General features: G+C 41.9%; 1 protein-coding gene across 6 annotated transcripts in view; it reads left to right on the top strand.

Annotated features, from left to right (window-relative positions):
* Positions 1–15265, top strand: part of LOC121598934 (proteoglycan 4) — a 122403-nt gene that overhangs the window by 47480 nt on the left and 59658 nt on the right. Inside the window, exon 1 of one of the 6 annotated variants that reach the window (XM_041926311.1) lies at positions 9988–10005. The exons of the other annotated variants lie outside the window; for them this stretch is intronic. The gene's annotated coding sequence lies outside the window, so the exon portion shown is untranslated. Of the gene's footprint in view, positions 1–9987; positions 10006–15265 lie in introns of those variants that run through there. 6 annotated transcript variants of the gene reach the window in all.

Below are 15265 nucleotides of genomic sequence, written 5' to 3' on the forward strand. Positions count from 1 at the left end.
GTCGCTGTTTGTGTAAAAGTGGTTCGTACAATTTGCAATTGTTTCATGAGATTATTAATATTAAAATAATGTGATTCAAAGAAATAAAGTGTAAGGCAAACAGCATCATATGTGCGATTCATTTTCATTGGATAAAAGCTGATAAAAATGGTCTGCTATTGTAATATGTATAAGATTATTTAGGGTAAGCAATAGGTTTGAAAAGATAGAATTACGATTAAAGTAGTTTCAATCATATTTAATGCTAACAAGAAATTAATATATTATTTTGCAATTTATCTTTCTTAAGGTATATGATCTCGAATTCTAGAAGGCAAACAAAAAAATACAATAATTTGCAATAACACTCTTGTTTAAAATTTGCACAACGTAACAAATAAATATTAAACTGTTTCATTAAGTTATCTTTTGTTTCTTGTGTAACATTTCATTTATTTTTAAACTAACTTACAGGTACAATGCATATTGTCATAAAAATGGGGGCAATATTTTGAGCAACACAAAACTGTATAAAATATTATTTGTTACAATAAAACGGATATAAATTCAACAAATATTTTGATAGATACACATTGTTCTACCATTTTCAATGAACCATTTACAGTTGAAACCGAAACGTTAAGTAACCATGGACCATGGAGAAACTGGTTTACTAGAACAGTGCATCATGATTTATTTTAATTGGGCATGAACGATCCTTCTGGCTTGCAAGTGCATAACGGTGTCCGGTGTAAAAACATATGGTTGATCTTAATTTTTATTGATGCATATCTGCACTACGTTTAAGTCTGTACGTGTACCATTTGTAGAAAAATTTGACCATTTGATGAATTTTGCACACACTGTCCAAATTCAACGGCAAACTGGTTTCCAGCAGCAACGTGACTCCGTTCAAGGACCGTTCCATCGAGTCGCGACCAGCACGAGACCTACGGTATGCCGCGCACTATTACGTCAAGTTTAAGGTCGGCAATTCTGGTTCTGATCAGGTCCACTCTAGTACCACGATGGCCGAGCGGCACTAGGTCGCGGCCAGGGTTTCGATAAACGATGGTATTTTATTTAACTCCTAAGCTCCTTTATTTGGCAACCACGTGCCTCTGCCACGCGCACGAAATGCCGTTTGACGGTTGGTGGCGTAGATGCACGCAGCAAGGCTAACGGGAGAGATGAACAGTTGCTTCAGATTCAATTTCAGGCCAGTAAAAGGGCCACAAACGGATCAACGCCCGGTTTGCAAATGTATCATATTCTCGTACGTTTTTGTTGTTGCCTCAGTTCGATAAGCTTTTTCCGATGGTTGCGTGCGTTCGGTCGTTTCCTATTCGATTAACTTTGACGTGTGTGTTTGATGGGAGTGTATGCGGGTGTGTTTGAGTGTGACTCGATAACGCCTACGACTAACGATGAAAGAGATCGGCTATGAAGGGGAGAGGGTATAGAAAAAAAATAAAACTGCCGAGTTTGGGACAAAGTCTGAAACCAGATCAACCGCAATGCAGATTGCAATTTTCATTTGCAGGCGGTTTGCTACTATGCAGCGAACTGCAAGGGTGTGAGCCGGTGGGAGTTTGTGTATGAGTATGTGTGTGTGTGTGTGTGTATTTTGGCGTGCATGGTCAGCATGGAGCCACAATTGAAAAATGAAAGCAAAAAACGCACATAAAAAACAGCACAAAAAAGTCTTCGTATCGAAGGCAAACAAAAGCGAAAAGTATTTTTTTCACGAGTTGTTTGATGCTTCACTTGTGCTGCTCCGTCCCCTTCACTGTTGGAGTGCGGAAACATAAAAACATTGTCCAATGTGATCGATTTGATGTATCCGTTTTTGAGAAGCAGATTTTTCATCATTCAACCTCGTACAGCACCAACTGCCAAGCCCGTTTTTGGGCCATCCTTTCAACGGTATGCCCCCGAACCACGCTGACCAAATTCTGGTACAATGCGTAGTGGGCAGAGTGTTCTGCAAGCCAACAAAAATGGCAACCAAAGAAGCGGAACCCGTGATCCCGTTTACCAACCGAGCTGGGTGGTTTATGGTGGTTTCTGGTAGGAAGCTTCAGAACAGAAAACGACTTTCATTCACTGCAACCTGCTGACGAATCGGTCGTGCGGTAATGCATTCAGTGCACAGCTTGTCAGCTTTTGCCAGCAGTAAAATGTGACGCCAAATGTGGTTATTTTGATGCACATTTGTGTGCAACCTGTTTGGGAGCTGCGTGTTTCCGGCAGCATATACTGTGTTGCGTGCTCCAAGAATCAATAGTGCAATTTTATGCTTTTCGATTTGTACCATACAGTTGGCCAGTGACAGTCGACATCTGGACGCCAGATAGGAGATAAATTATGTTGGACGCCAGGCTTAAAAACAAGCGCTAGGAGTTGAAGAAACAATTCCTCCTTCTAATGCATATAGAATGCTGTTTGATTTTTATGTGGTTAAGAAAAGAAGTATTGAAAAATGGTTATGTTGATGAAAAAATATTGAACATTCTTCTAAAATCATTGAATGCCACATGTTCAATATTGTTGTATAATTCTATGTGATTAGTAATTAAAGGGAGAATGATTGTTATTGGGAAAATGGAAGGCCTTATATAAGCAAATCAAAGTTACAGCCTCATAACCGCCACCCCGCATCTAGGACTAACTAAAACGCTGCATGATATTAATTATAAATAATATTAAGTCACGAAATTATGCATCAGTCGGCATTATCACATAGGTCGTTACGCCAAGACTATTTTCCAAATATACTTAGTTTACCATTGGATGTATGCATACACGTTAGATCTAACCGATATTAAACTCATTGATATGCAGATACTATCATATTAGGGGAGCAACATGAATCCATAACAGACAGATAATTTCGCATAACTAATAAACAATTAACATATTTTGTATGTAATGTCCATATATCAGGCAAATGTTTAGTTAATATTATTTAGCTAGTGCTTTATCAATATAATTTAGAGATTTTTATCAGTACTTTGCACGAGATAAGAACCCCATAAAAGATTATACATATTCTTGTTACAAAACCATTTCACACCTGTATCACATTAATAGATTGTTTTGGACAGATTATTGATGTATTGAATGAAGCCATAGATTATCCTGCTCTGATTCTTTGTAAATCACATTTTAATGCAAATTGATGCAATGCAAACTAATGCTGGTAAACCTCTTTCTGGAAAACCTGAATCGAATACTACTCTCATGGTTCATGATGAGCCTTGTTGGAGTTGGGGTTGTTTTTTGGTTCTTTACTCACCCATTCCGCCAATGAGCTGAAATCCTTTAAAAAAGGCAAAGATTCGTTAACGAATCGCGCGCTAACGAACAATGACAGATATTTTCATATTTCTCTTCCTCATTTAATCGAAAGAATTCCCCGCTCGTATAATCGATTTTGTATTACGGCAGGGGTTTTCTGATGCGTTACAAGCGCTCCAGAAAATGTGCTCTTTATGGGGTTATTGGTGTGCATTGCAAAAACCGTAAGGTTAACATTAACTGATGCACACTGGCACGTAAATAAGCTATAACGAGCACTTTATCGAATCGTTGGATGAAGCTTGATCGTTTCTGGAAAAAGGGATGAAGATAGCTTGCTGGTCTTGAGTGTTTGTTTTCAGCCGGTATCGTAATTTTTAAATAAACAGATACACATACACTCACGCATAATTTATTTGCATCCCTCGCGAAGAATATTGAACTGCTGTTAGAGCGGTACATAATATGATTTTATATTACCAGCGGGGTTGCGGATTAATGCAAACAAATCGTTTTGCCGCGAGCCTATCGAAAGTTGTGTGTGGACGGTGTGTGAGATTTACCAAGCAGTGGGCTCATTACTTTAAATTAAGAGCATTTTTCAACGCTTGCCGTTGATGGTTGGCTGAGGTCAAACGACTGTGGTGTGAAGGATTTTTTAGCGAATTTTAATGCCAGTTAAATTAAGCGTTGAAGGTAAAAAGAAATGTGCTAGCGTGGTAGTTGATGATATTTTTTGTGTTGTTTTGTAAAGAGTAAATAATGAAACTATTCAATAAGTTGTGATGCATTTGAAAAGTTATGTTACATTTCATCAATATCAAATTTTATTTCTTTGTTATAAAATGTAAGATTTATCTAAAATAATGTTGATAAAATAACACGTTCTTTCAAAGCTAATAGAAGAATACTTTTGTTGGAAACTGTTATAAGGTTCCATCAAACTGTCAGCCAAGGCGATGTTTTTGAGTGTGTACATAGGCATAAAAAGGGAGAAAACCGCGCAAAATAGGAATTGCGATAAAAACACCCAAGAGCGATGATTACGGAGAATAAAGAAGTAAACTAATTTTTTCGTACACCATCAGTGCTAACCTAACAAATTCACTTTGTTCTCTTTTTTTTGGTTAGAGCGCCAGTTTCGAACAACTTTAATCTATCGATCATTTGAATTATCCAATATTTTCCAACGGACCTCTGAAATGTGAACAATTTCAAGCTGGTTGATATTTTCTTAATCAAATTAGTAAATAATTTAAACGATTCAAGCTCATAACGATTTCGTTAACATCGTCACACCTCATCAGGTCGCTCATTTTGGGTGGAATCATCAACATTTGCACAAACGCGTTTGGTAAAATCGAACACCTCCCCCGGGGGTAGCCAAAATTCCTCGCTCCGCGCTACTGTGTGATGTGGTGAGGGCGATGGAAAACTGATGAGATAACGAAATGAACTGGAAAATCCTCATCATTCAGCCCTGCCTGTCCAACATCATCATCATCATCATCATCACCATCATCGGCATCATTATCATCGACATCAGCATCGAAGTTATCTCTTAACCTTGCCGCGGTGGTTCTGATGTATGCACGGCGGTCATTTGCGGCTGTGGAAACCAGTAGGCTCAATATAGCTAGCTACCTTTGGCTATGGTTACATGGTTTGAGGCTTTCGGTGGTAACAAGTGCCGCGATGCCGAAAGAGGAGGATGACATGGAAGAGAAGCCAGTAGACATCGGTCGTTCTTTGCTTACTGACCCTAACCTCGTAGGGCAACACATTAAGGGCTCATGTCATGTACGTTCCCATTCCTACCTTCCTCCCCGGCACTCACGCGCGCACACCCATAATGCATATAACTATGTAAGCCTCCACGCCGGTCAGCAAATTAAAGAGCCGCAAGTCGACCTAAAAGGCTTCCCACATTCCCACTAGGTGCACCATCGGTGCCCTGCTGACACGGTGGCTGGCCATCTACACGATGGACACGGCAGCGAGCAGTGAGAAGTGAGCCGAAGTTCAATGCTGAAATTAAATCCACACACTTTGCTCGTAGGTACACTGACATACATGGTTGCACATTGTTGTAAGAGCTTACTGGTACAGAGCCCGAAATAAGGTAGAGAGTTAAAAAAAGGGAGATATTATGTGTCATTTTCACGCTGGACACGGTCTCGTGTGCAAATGGAGGCTTCGTCGGAAAACGGACGGCACGAATCAGTTCAGCAGGCTGCGTTCGGAAATATGAAACAAAAACGAACATGCACACGCACAAAGCAGCTAAACGATCAGGCTTCGATCATTATGTGGTGGTAATTATTTTCACTGCTAGCCAGTAATGTCTTCATCATTTCGATCATTATCTGTATCGTTTGGGTAGCACGGGGTCGTGAGGCTTTTTCGGGCGTTTGGACAAAGCTGTCCTCCAGTGCTTTCATATTATTTTTTGCGGCCACCTTTAGTTTCACTGTGCAAATTACTTAAATTCGCAAATTGTAGGATATCAGTGTAGAGAAGGTACTTAACAGAGCCTTTAAATACTTAATCCTCTAAATGATGATTACTTAGTGGTGTAGTTAGCATGGTCGAAGTGTATGTAAGTAAAATGGTTTAACAAAACATGAAAGGGCAGACCCACAAAATGGACCTCATAATGATGCGTTTATTTTTCTGAACGGCATTGAAGCAAACAGCATCTCCAGAGAGGGCGAAGGGTGTGATTTTGAGTGATGAAGTTAATCAGTAATGAACTACATTTGCTTGAGGACTGAAAATGTTAAGACACAAATCTAAAATAATGGATAAGACTTAAATTAGACTAGACATTCTGTGAAAGTGCTGCATTTTTATTTTTTTACAGAAAGAACTTCCAAAAAATGAGGTACTTTCTTAGGAACTAAGGTAGTACAAGACTTCTTCCATTTAACACAACGTCCTACGCGGACATGCCTGCCTATACAGGCTTTCGAGACTGAATTCATTACCACGCAGCCGAATAAGGCAAACTTTGCTACGGGGAGGCGGTCCATTCTGGGCTTGAACCCATGACGGGCATATTATTTAGTCGTACGAATTGACTTCTGTACCACGGGACCGTAGTACAAGTAATTTGTCGATAATCTTTCTTTCTACGAATACGTTTTATCTTTAATATTTCATAGTTACAGAAAATGGAATTTTCGCTTATTTGCTTAAAGCGACCAACCCAATTTGAGTGGTTCTCTAAACAACTCCACCCATAACTAGACGCACCGGCCGCGGAAACCTGTCACACTGACGTTACAAAGTTTTTTCTTCCGTACGTCCACCTGCCACCGTCAATGACAGGCTAGTCAAAGCCGTTGCCAATCCTCTCATGAACCAGCCTGATAAGGCAATCGCGTGAATTTGATCCTAGAAAGCTTGCAAGAATGGATGCAAAAGAAAAAACAGCTAAAGTTTTTAGCCTCCCGCATGTACCATGGATGTCAATCACGAACGGGCGTCAAACGGGCGTCCACGGGCAAAAATCAATTACCATCGCGCTTTACTCCTGACCCATCTCGTCCATTGAGCTGGCCGGTGAGCCGATGAAGCAAACGGCGACAAAATGCTCCTCCAATGATGGTGATGGAAAGCGGTGGTGCAGATGGAGTTTGTTCATGTGGCAGATCCTATCCTGATCTGATTCATTTCATTGAGCCACGGCGAGGCTGGGGAAGAACGCGCGCCGCAGGGGAAAAATATCCCGAAAAGAAAAGTTTACTTTCAGATTGACTCAACGCCTTGACATTAGGGTGTGGGGGTTCGTTTCACTTTCATTCGACAGCTGAACTGGGATCGCGATAGAAGATCGAGTGAAAACGATATGCAAAATAATTCCAGCAGCAGCAGTTGATTATTAAACGAAAGTAGGGAGTGACTTGCGGTCCAAAAAGTGAACAGGTTTGGGATGGAGAAAATGAAAAAGAGAGAAAAACAAAAACGCGTCGAAACTTAGATGCTGTCACTGGTAACAGATGAATTGTGCTATTGCGGATGGTGGTGTCTTTTCCAAGATGGTCAATAATTTTCTTTCTTCTCCTATCCTATTAGGATAAGCGAATGGAATCTCGTTAATCGACAGGTGTCTACGAAATAAAAGAAAAGCATAAATCGTACATAGAGGAAAGAACAAATTAAACTGCTACTTGAAATGGTGAAGAATTGAAAAAGTTTCCAACAAGAAAAAGTCATGATCGAGGGCAACAATCTGTCACTAGGATTGTCGTTATAAGTCATTTCAGAAGATTTATTCAAATCTTGTTAGAACTGATGTTTAAGATTAAAATAGCCATATAATAATCATAGAATAATTTATGCAATCCTTAATGCCAAAACAAGAACCCTGTGCACTAAAACACAATTAATGTAAAATATAACTGGTTAGCTTTGTTTAAAAGACAACACTGCGCGTAATATTCGCTTCCACCGATTGCTTCCGGAGGTTTCATTTATCTGCCTTCCTGTGCAGTACGAGTGATTATATCAACAACCGATTCGCAACATCATTATTCCAGACCACTGTTAAAACGAATCATAATCGGGACCACTCACCCGCGAGCCAACTGTCCACTCATGTTCAACCTACCGGGTGTAGTGAAATTGTGGCCATTGTGAAGTTGTGTTGGTTCGTGTTTTTTTATGTCACCTCCCTCACCCGCATCCTACCGCCTCTCTTCCTTTACGCTATGGCACAGCGTTTCGATCGGTTTGGTCTGGCAGTGACAGCTAAATTATTCGCTCGAATGCACCCATAACCGCATTAGCTCCGGACGCTGTGGGTGAAAAACTCGTGGAGCCTTCAAAATCAATTTCGGCGTTTCATAGGGGGGCCTGCTAATGCAGAGCGCCATACCCCGGCTCTAGCAGAGAGGTCAACGTATATAATGTTGGACGCGAGTGAGCGATTTATGGAACAAACAATAATTTGTTGTGAAAATATGATACCGGGTGCCCGGCAGGAAGGGCATAATTTAAGCGCTCTGGTTGAATGTGGTTTGAGAAACCGGTATGGGAGGATCGTGGGTAAAATGAAAGGATATAAAAACATATGAATTTATTTTTCCAGCATGGTTACTTTGGGTAAATGGTAGACATTGAGCAAAAGTTAAATGCTAGTAGACCAGAAGGTTTAAAATAGATTCATTAGGGAGTTTTAAATTAAATCTCTGTTATCGTTCTATTACAATCCCATCACAGCTGGTAAACTTTCACAAAACTTCACAAAGCCAAGGCAAGGAAAAGAAACAACAAAAGTAAAATCGTATCTACAACATAACGTCATTCGATAATCGTTGCAGCTTATCAAGTTTTATCGAGTTTAATTTTGTTGCATCAGTTGGCTGCACCATCGCTACTCGTCTAGCACAAGAAACGTGTCTAAGCAGCAATCCACCGTCCGTTCCATTAACGGGTAAAGGGAGCGCAAAAGTTTCCCCTCGGCAGAAAAAGGATATCATCACCCTGCGCCAGCCTTCCAGCCCGTGGCCACCTTGATGTTAATCACTTTGGAAAACATTCTGACAGGTGCCGAGATGTAAAACCAGCGCTCAAACGGCAACTTCAACGCTAGCTGCAAGCGTTAAGCCTTTGGGGGTAGGAGGCGGTACGAACGGTTTTGGTCATTAGTGGGTAAAATTTGATCCCAGCTGGCTGGTACCGCACAGTTGGTGCAGTAGCCGCTGGCTGGATGGTTGGTGATGCGATACGATGAAGGATGCATGCTAATTAGTTTTTGATACTGCATTTTCGCTCGAGCATCGCCTATCGCTCGTTCTTTCGCTCCCCCTCAGTGTCTTTGGGGAAAAGGAAAAGGACGAACCGAAACCACTGATGGGTGGGGTTGGATAGATCCTTGAAGTCATTCCTTCCCAGAACAGCGTGGTTGCACACGACGCGAAAGCAAAGCCAAACGAAGATGCTGCCTGTTTGCCTACGGTTGGCGACAGCTGGGATAAGGCGGTTAAGTTTAAGATAAATAATGAACAAACTCATCGTGCGGTATCGATGGTGTTGTTTGCAAGCATCGCTATTCCAAAAGGAGTTGTGTTTTTCCCTGTACTGCCAAACAGCGTGCATCCTTCTGTTTGTGACGTTTGGGATCAGCGAATGTGGGGGGCTTGAAGGTTGGCTAAAGTAAACGCACTGCACCCATTCGAAGAGCATCTGTCAAGACATTTTGTGCACGAGAAAATTGATGCTAAACCTAGCCTTAGCCGAAGTGCTTTAATTCCTGTTGCGCTCATTCATGCAATGATCATCTTATTGCGCTGATGCGATTCTAAACGACAGGCTAGAAACGACGTTGGCATTCAACTGTCATGTTCGATTATCATAGCAATTTACTGTCGTTCTGAGTCGTTTCGTTTAGAGTGAAAAGAAGCGGTGAACGTAACACATGCTCGCGGGAACAGCGGCTCGTTGGAATGGCTGGTGGTATTGGAAGTCATTTACAACCACCATGAATGCACCTTAGAACATTCCATGAGAAGGGCCAAATTGGATCGTCACTCTATAAATGCGCATTTACTTTGTTACCAGCTTGTTTCATTAACCATGTTTTTTCTTTGTCTTTCATTTCAGGTACGACAGTTTAAACGATTCTTCAAAATAATTTGACCCAATAAAGCCTTGTGTGAGAAAGAAGCTAAGGTGAGGAATAACAGTAGAACCGTTGAGTGGTTAGTTCACATTCAGGACAAGGTATGCAAATTATGCATTGTTAGAGCTCAATTACATAGAACATGCCGTATGGGACGAGTGGCCTCTATAACCACGGCTAACATTAAAGCATCGTTGTTGGTGGTATCTTCCCTGCTGAGCTTAGCAAATTCCAGCAAAACGATGCAATATTAACCAATCGAAATGGAAGATTCCTTACGCTTCAATCGTTCTTGTGTAATCTGTGCTGTTTGATGTGGTTTTATATTTTGTTTTTCATAATTCAAAATATTTAAAACATAGCGACAGGCAGCTCAGGGGGCGTCTTGTTCAGTGGTTTACTTTATTTATTTTTTTGTACGAAATACTTTTTAAAATTCTCATAAGGCATTGTAGTGTATGAAATATATGGATTCTATTTGACACAACGTCCTACGCGGACATGCTTGTCCTATACAGGATTTCGAGACTTAATTCATTACCACGCCGCCGAATAAGTCAATCCTTGCTACGGGGAGGAGGTCCATTCTAAGCTTGATCCCATGACGGGCATGCTATTGAGTCGTTCGAGTTGACGACTGTCCACGGGACCGCCCGATAAATAGATTATGTGATATAAAGTAAGTAAGATATAATCAGTAAGCTTCTGATTTGATTGAATTATGTCGATTGACAGGCCTTATGCGGCTGAATTGCGTATCATGTTCTCAATCGCAATGTAAATTTCTCAATCGAACTTAGGCTTGAATTGTAAGCTTTAAAACTCAAACATTAAAAGATGCCTATAATTATAACCTATAACCTATATAATGTAGTATAAACAGTACAACTACGCTGCCAATTAGGTCAAGTAGACAGAAATTATTGTCCAAACCAATGATTCAACAACAAACGGTTGTTTTCCTTTTCGATAGAAGCTACCAGACCGACTGGTATGTTCTTCAACAACCACCTCATTATCATTAAACTGGTCGCAGATGGTGCTGAACAAACTTCCGCATTGATTCGCCGGAATGTTTGTCTCGGACCAGTGCGCATTACACCCCAGCACACCACGCGGGGTGGCGGGAAACACACATCTCGACAGTTAAAACAAGCATATGTGTATAGGTGCTGCGCTGGTAGAAGTGTCCTGTAACTAACGAAACCCCTCGAACTGTCCAATCTATCACGACCAAGCGGCAAGGTCAGTGGCGTTCCGGCGCTTAGCCATAAATCAAACCGTGCGCTACGTCGCCGAGTCCGCTCAACACACGGACAAGATACGCGCCATGTTTAGCGTGTTTGTGAACCGGGGAAACAAGGAGTGCCATGGTTGGACGACCCGCTCGTCGAGGATGTGGAAAACCGTGGCGATATGGCGAACAGTGGCAGACAGCTCGGGGTGGTAGGGTTAATCACTGTAATCCATCATCTATCCTGGTGGCGTCGACAACGGTGGTCGGCAAGCACGGCTCCTGCTTTCTTTGTGGTAATAACAAGCATGCAGTCTTGCAGACGCACATACACACACAATCGTACAAGGACGTCATACTTTGACTTTCTCTCGTTTTACATCTCTCGATGCCCTGTCAACCGTGCTCGGTGTCGGTTCCCAGCTCACGGTGAAAATGCGTTCTAAGTGTGTTCATCAAACACTAACAGAGTCTCCTCAGCAGGCAGCGGAGGACATTATTTGCCAGCGGAGGGTCATATATGTGGATGGGGTAAAGTCCGAGTCATTCTGGCGCCAGCTGTGTGTAAGTGTGTGGCAACGTGATCGAGCAATAAGCGGGTTTTTTTTCCTGAATCTACCCCTCTGTATCACCTACGGTAAAGCACACCCCGTTCAATGTTTGATGTGCGTGTGTTTGTGCGTGTTGGTGTTTGGATGTGGGTTAAATGATTTAATTCTGAAAGTTAATTAACTCCACTGCAGCCTGGCTTCATTTGCATAATCAAGACGTGTCATTTATGAGCCGATAGTGGACGGTCAGCAGGAAAGGGGCAGCGTCCATTGAATGTACAGTTTAGCGGAAAGGTATCACGCAACGCCACACTTCAAACGACGAGGAATGGTGACGCATTCGTTGTTGAAGTAGCCGGCTAGCATTCTTTTCAATTTGCCTTTGCTCGAAGCAACGGTGATTAACCCTACCGAAGGGTAACAGTGTCGGTTTCCGGATGAAGGGAACACATGCACCAGCAGAAGCTCTTCATAGATCACCGCAGCAATTTAATCGAGTGCACTTTGAGCAGTTTTCCACACGGCCACCTTCTTATCAGGTGAAGTTGGCGCGCGCTTGAATCGTCAAAAATGTCAAGAGCCGGTGCGAAGAGCCGGTTGCCCGCGGGTGAGGAAAACGGTGTGCCATACCCGTTCCTCGTGATTCAGTTGTCGCCGTGACAGTAATGTGATAATTTGCATTTCCGCGTATTCAGCACATTGTGTGCAATGGGAGTGATCATTTGCAGTGCCGAATGGTATGGACCGGTGAACGAGGACGGAATCCCGGCAGAGAGCAAGAGCATTGAGGGTTTTAGCAGTCACGGAATTGCTTGATGGGGGAAGGTGTTGGGTATGGCACTGCCACACCCTGAAACAACTGACCCGCTAGCGGCAGAGATTGTACTCCACTGCACGCTACAACCCCTTCTAATCTGCTGCACTTTCTACCGTTTGGCAATAAATGACGATTAACTGCAGCCCGGCTTGGCTGGCTGGCTGGCTGTCTGGCCGCCAGTCTGGGCTCTACCATCGCTCTCCCCGTGGCACTGTGTTTGCGGCAGTATAATTAGATTGCTGTTTGCGTGTTATTTGGATAATTGAATTATGGTAATTTTTGTCAATCATACGCACCCGGATTGACAGTAATTACGCACATACGCGTGCGTCACGCCCATTGGAGAAGAGCAGTAGGTGCGTTATCAATGCGATTTGATACAATTGTTGTGTAATGGGATGGTGAGGCAAAGTATTGAACAAATAATTAGTAGCAGTGCAAGATTAGTGAGCCAAAGAAAAAGGCTGTGGTAAAACTTCATGATCAAATGTAATGTTTTATCAACACATTCATAACATGCAAGAACATTTGGGTCGATTATCTTCTTCATGAGAAAAAAATTCTAATATTTTAATATATTATTTGTAGTTAACTATCCATAAGCATCTTTTAAATTTTTGTCCTATTCGAAAACCAAATTTACCCTATCCATAACTTCGATCTTTAAGTAACTTTTCTGTGATCACTTTTACCAGTATTCGTTTGGCAGTTCATCATCCGTTCTTATCTAGTGACAGCTGTGTCAGATCTAAGGCGTCATAGAGTAAAAAATACGCCTAAAGTTAGTGTGGGAATAACTTCTGCTGCCTTCGACCGTTCCATATTTCCCAGCGACCCCAGCCAGTGCCGTTTGTGGACGCGTTGATAATTATCGCGGATCGCGTTCCCAACGAGCATTGCACGTCGCCGTGACGTTGACGAAGGTGTAGGCAGGCCTGTGCTAACCTTGCGCTAACCCGGGAAACTTATCACCAGCGCTACTGTTTGGTAGTGGATAGATCGTGGGTTAGTTTCCCTATCATTGTTCGCTATTCGCGCGAGCGCGCTGAAAATCGTGCCTTCCAACATTCGTGACATTTTTGGGGCGAGACATCCTACCGAACTTCCACTCCCTGAACAATTTAACTGGCTAACTGTTGCAACACTGCAGAGTTTACCAGGATCGTTGGCTACCTGTTCGAATCAAATGAAATTTTGCAATAGAAATACAAAATGTCGCTCACCTATCGCATCGGTACCACGCACATGAACCGTTGCTTTTGGACAGTTTTGTTTACTCCGGACACACCCTTGAGAGAGCATTTCTGCTCTTCCAGCACTGCGCTGCGCCCAAATGCTTGACGCGGTTTACTGTGGCCAAACTTTGCGTAACCCAAATGGGGAATCGACACTGGTACACATTTCAACGTGCCTCACGTACGCGTAAAATTGTAGCGAATCAATCTTTTCGATATTCCCTGTTTTGTATTACCCAAAAAAAACCGCATGGAAACGAAATGAGCCGTTTTTAGCATGCGAGCTAATGTATTCGTGTGTGCATGTGTGTGGGTGTACACTGTTAGTGAAAAGGAAGCTCTATCAGGAGCACAGTCATTCGTTTGTTTCAAATGCTCTAATGCAGATCCAGGATATTGGTGTTGGTCGTGATGGTATGTGGTAATCCGCTGCTGCGACGGAGCACGATCCCATCGTATTTGATTGATAGATTTATGGTGGTGATGATTGGATTTATGGTTACGAGTCGCCAAGTGTCAATCGATCAGCATGGGAATCGAAAGCTCCGTCAGACAGCTGGACAGTTCGATCCGAGAGTTTGTTCAATCCTAAAGGGGCTTTGTACGGTTGGATGCAATGTTGAAACCATGAGTTCAATTTTCATCTCATTTCTGCTGGATTACACTGATAAATTCTATATGTTTCAAATTATACATATCAAATGGGACTGTCGGGAGAAGCATTTGAAGGTTTTTGTGCGTATTTTATTTAGCAACTGTTTTTGGGATTGATTCTAGAGCCCCGGTTATAGATCTGTAGTGGAGCAAGGTTACACAAATGTTATGTGTGTTGAGTGCTGACATCGGCAGCCACGCAGAAAGAAATCAATCGATTTCCATGCTGTTACATTATTTTCTACTTCCCCTTGGTTTAGTTTAGTTTAGTTGCAATTAGTTTAGTACCAATAGGGCCAGCTAGGTTTTTAGCAATATATGCTCAAGAGGAAGACATATTTAAAGTCATAAATAAAATGAAAAGTCTATCATATGAATTGTTTTTAATCGTTTTTTTTAAGGTTTTGGACTTTTTATTTTGTTAAATGACTGACTGTACTAAATGTCTTTTTCTAATCATTGGATTGCTTAAAATATAAGTATCTTCTACCATTTCTTAAAATTATATTACTTACTATTAATTTTATTATTGGGCCAGTTTTATTGGTGGTACAGTCATCAACTCGTACGACTTAATAACATGTCCGTCATGGGTTCAAGCCCCTAATAGACCGTGCCCCCATACGTAGAACAGACTATCCTGCTATGGTAACAATAAGTCACTGAAAGCCAAGCTCACTTCACTTGTGAGTAATGGCAGGCCTTGACCGACAGCGGTTGTTGTGCCAAAGAAGAAGAAGATGAGTTTTCTACTCCAAAGAACTCAATACCATTACTTTTTTATAATTATTCCAATTTGGAGTGCTTGAATATTAAATTTTATTTTTGCTAATTTAGCCTAGCCAGTGGTCTTCACCGAAAACGGTTGTT

The sequence above is a fragment of the Anopheles merus genome, chromosome 3L (assembly GCF_017562075.2).
Source record: "Anopheles merus strain MAF chromosome 3L, AmerM5.1, whole genome shotgun sequence".
NCBI lineage: Eukaryota > Metazoa > Arthropoda > Insecta > Diptera > Culicidae > Anopheles > Anopheles merus.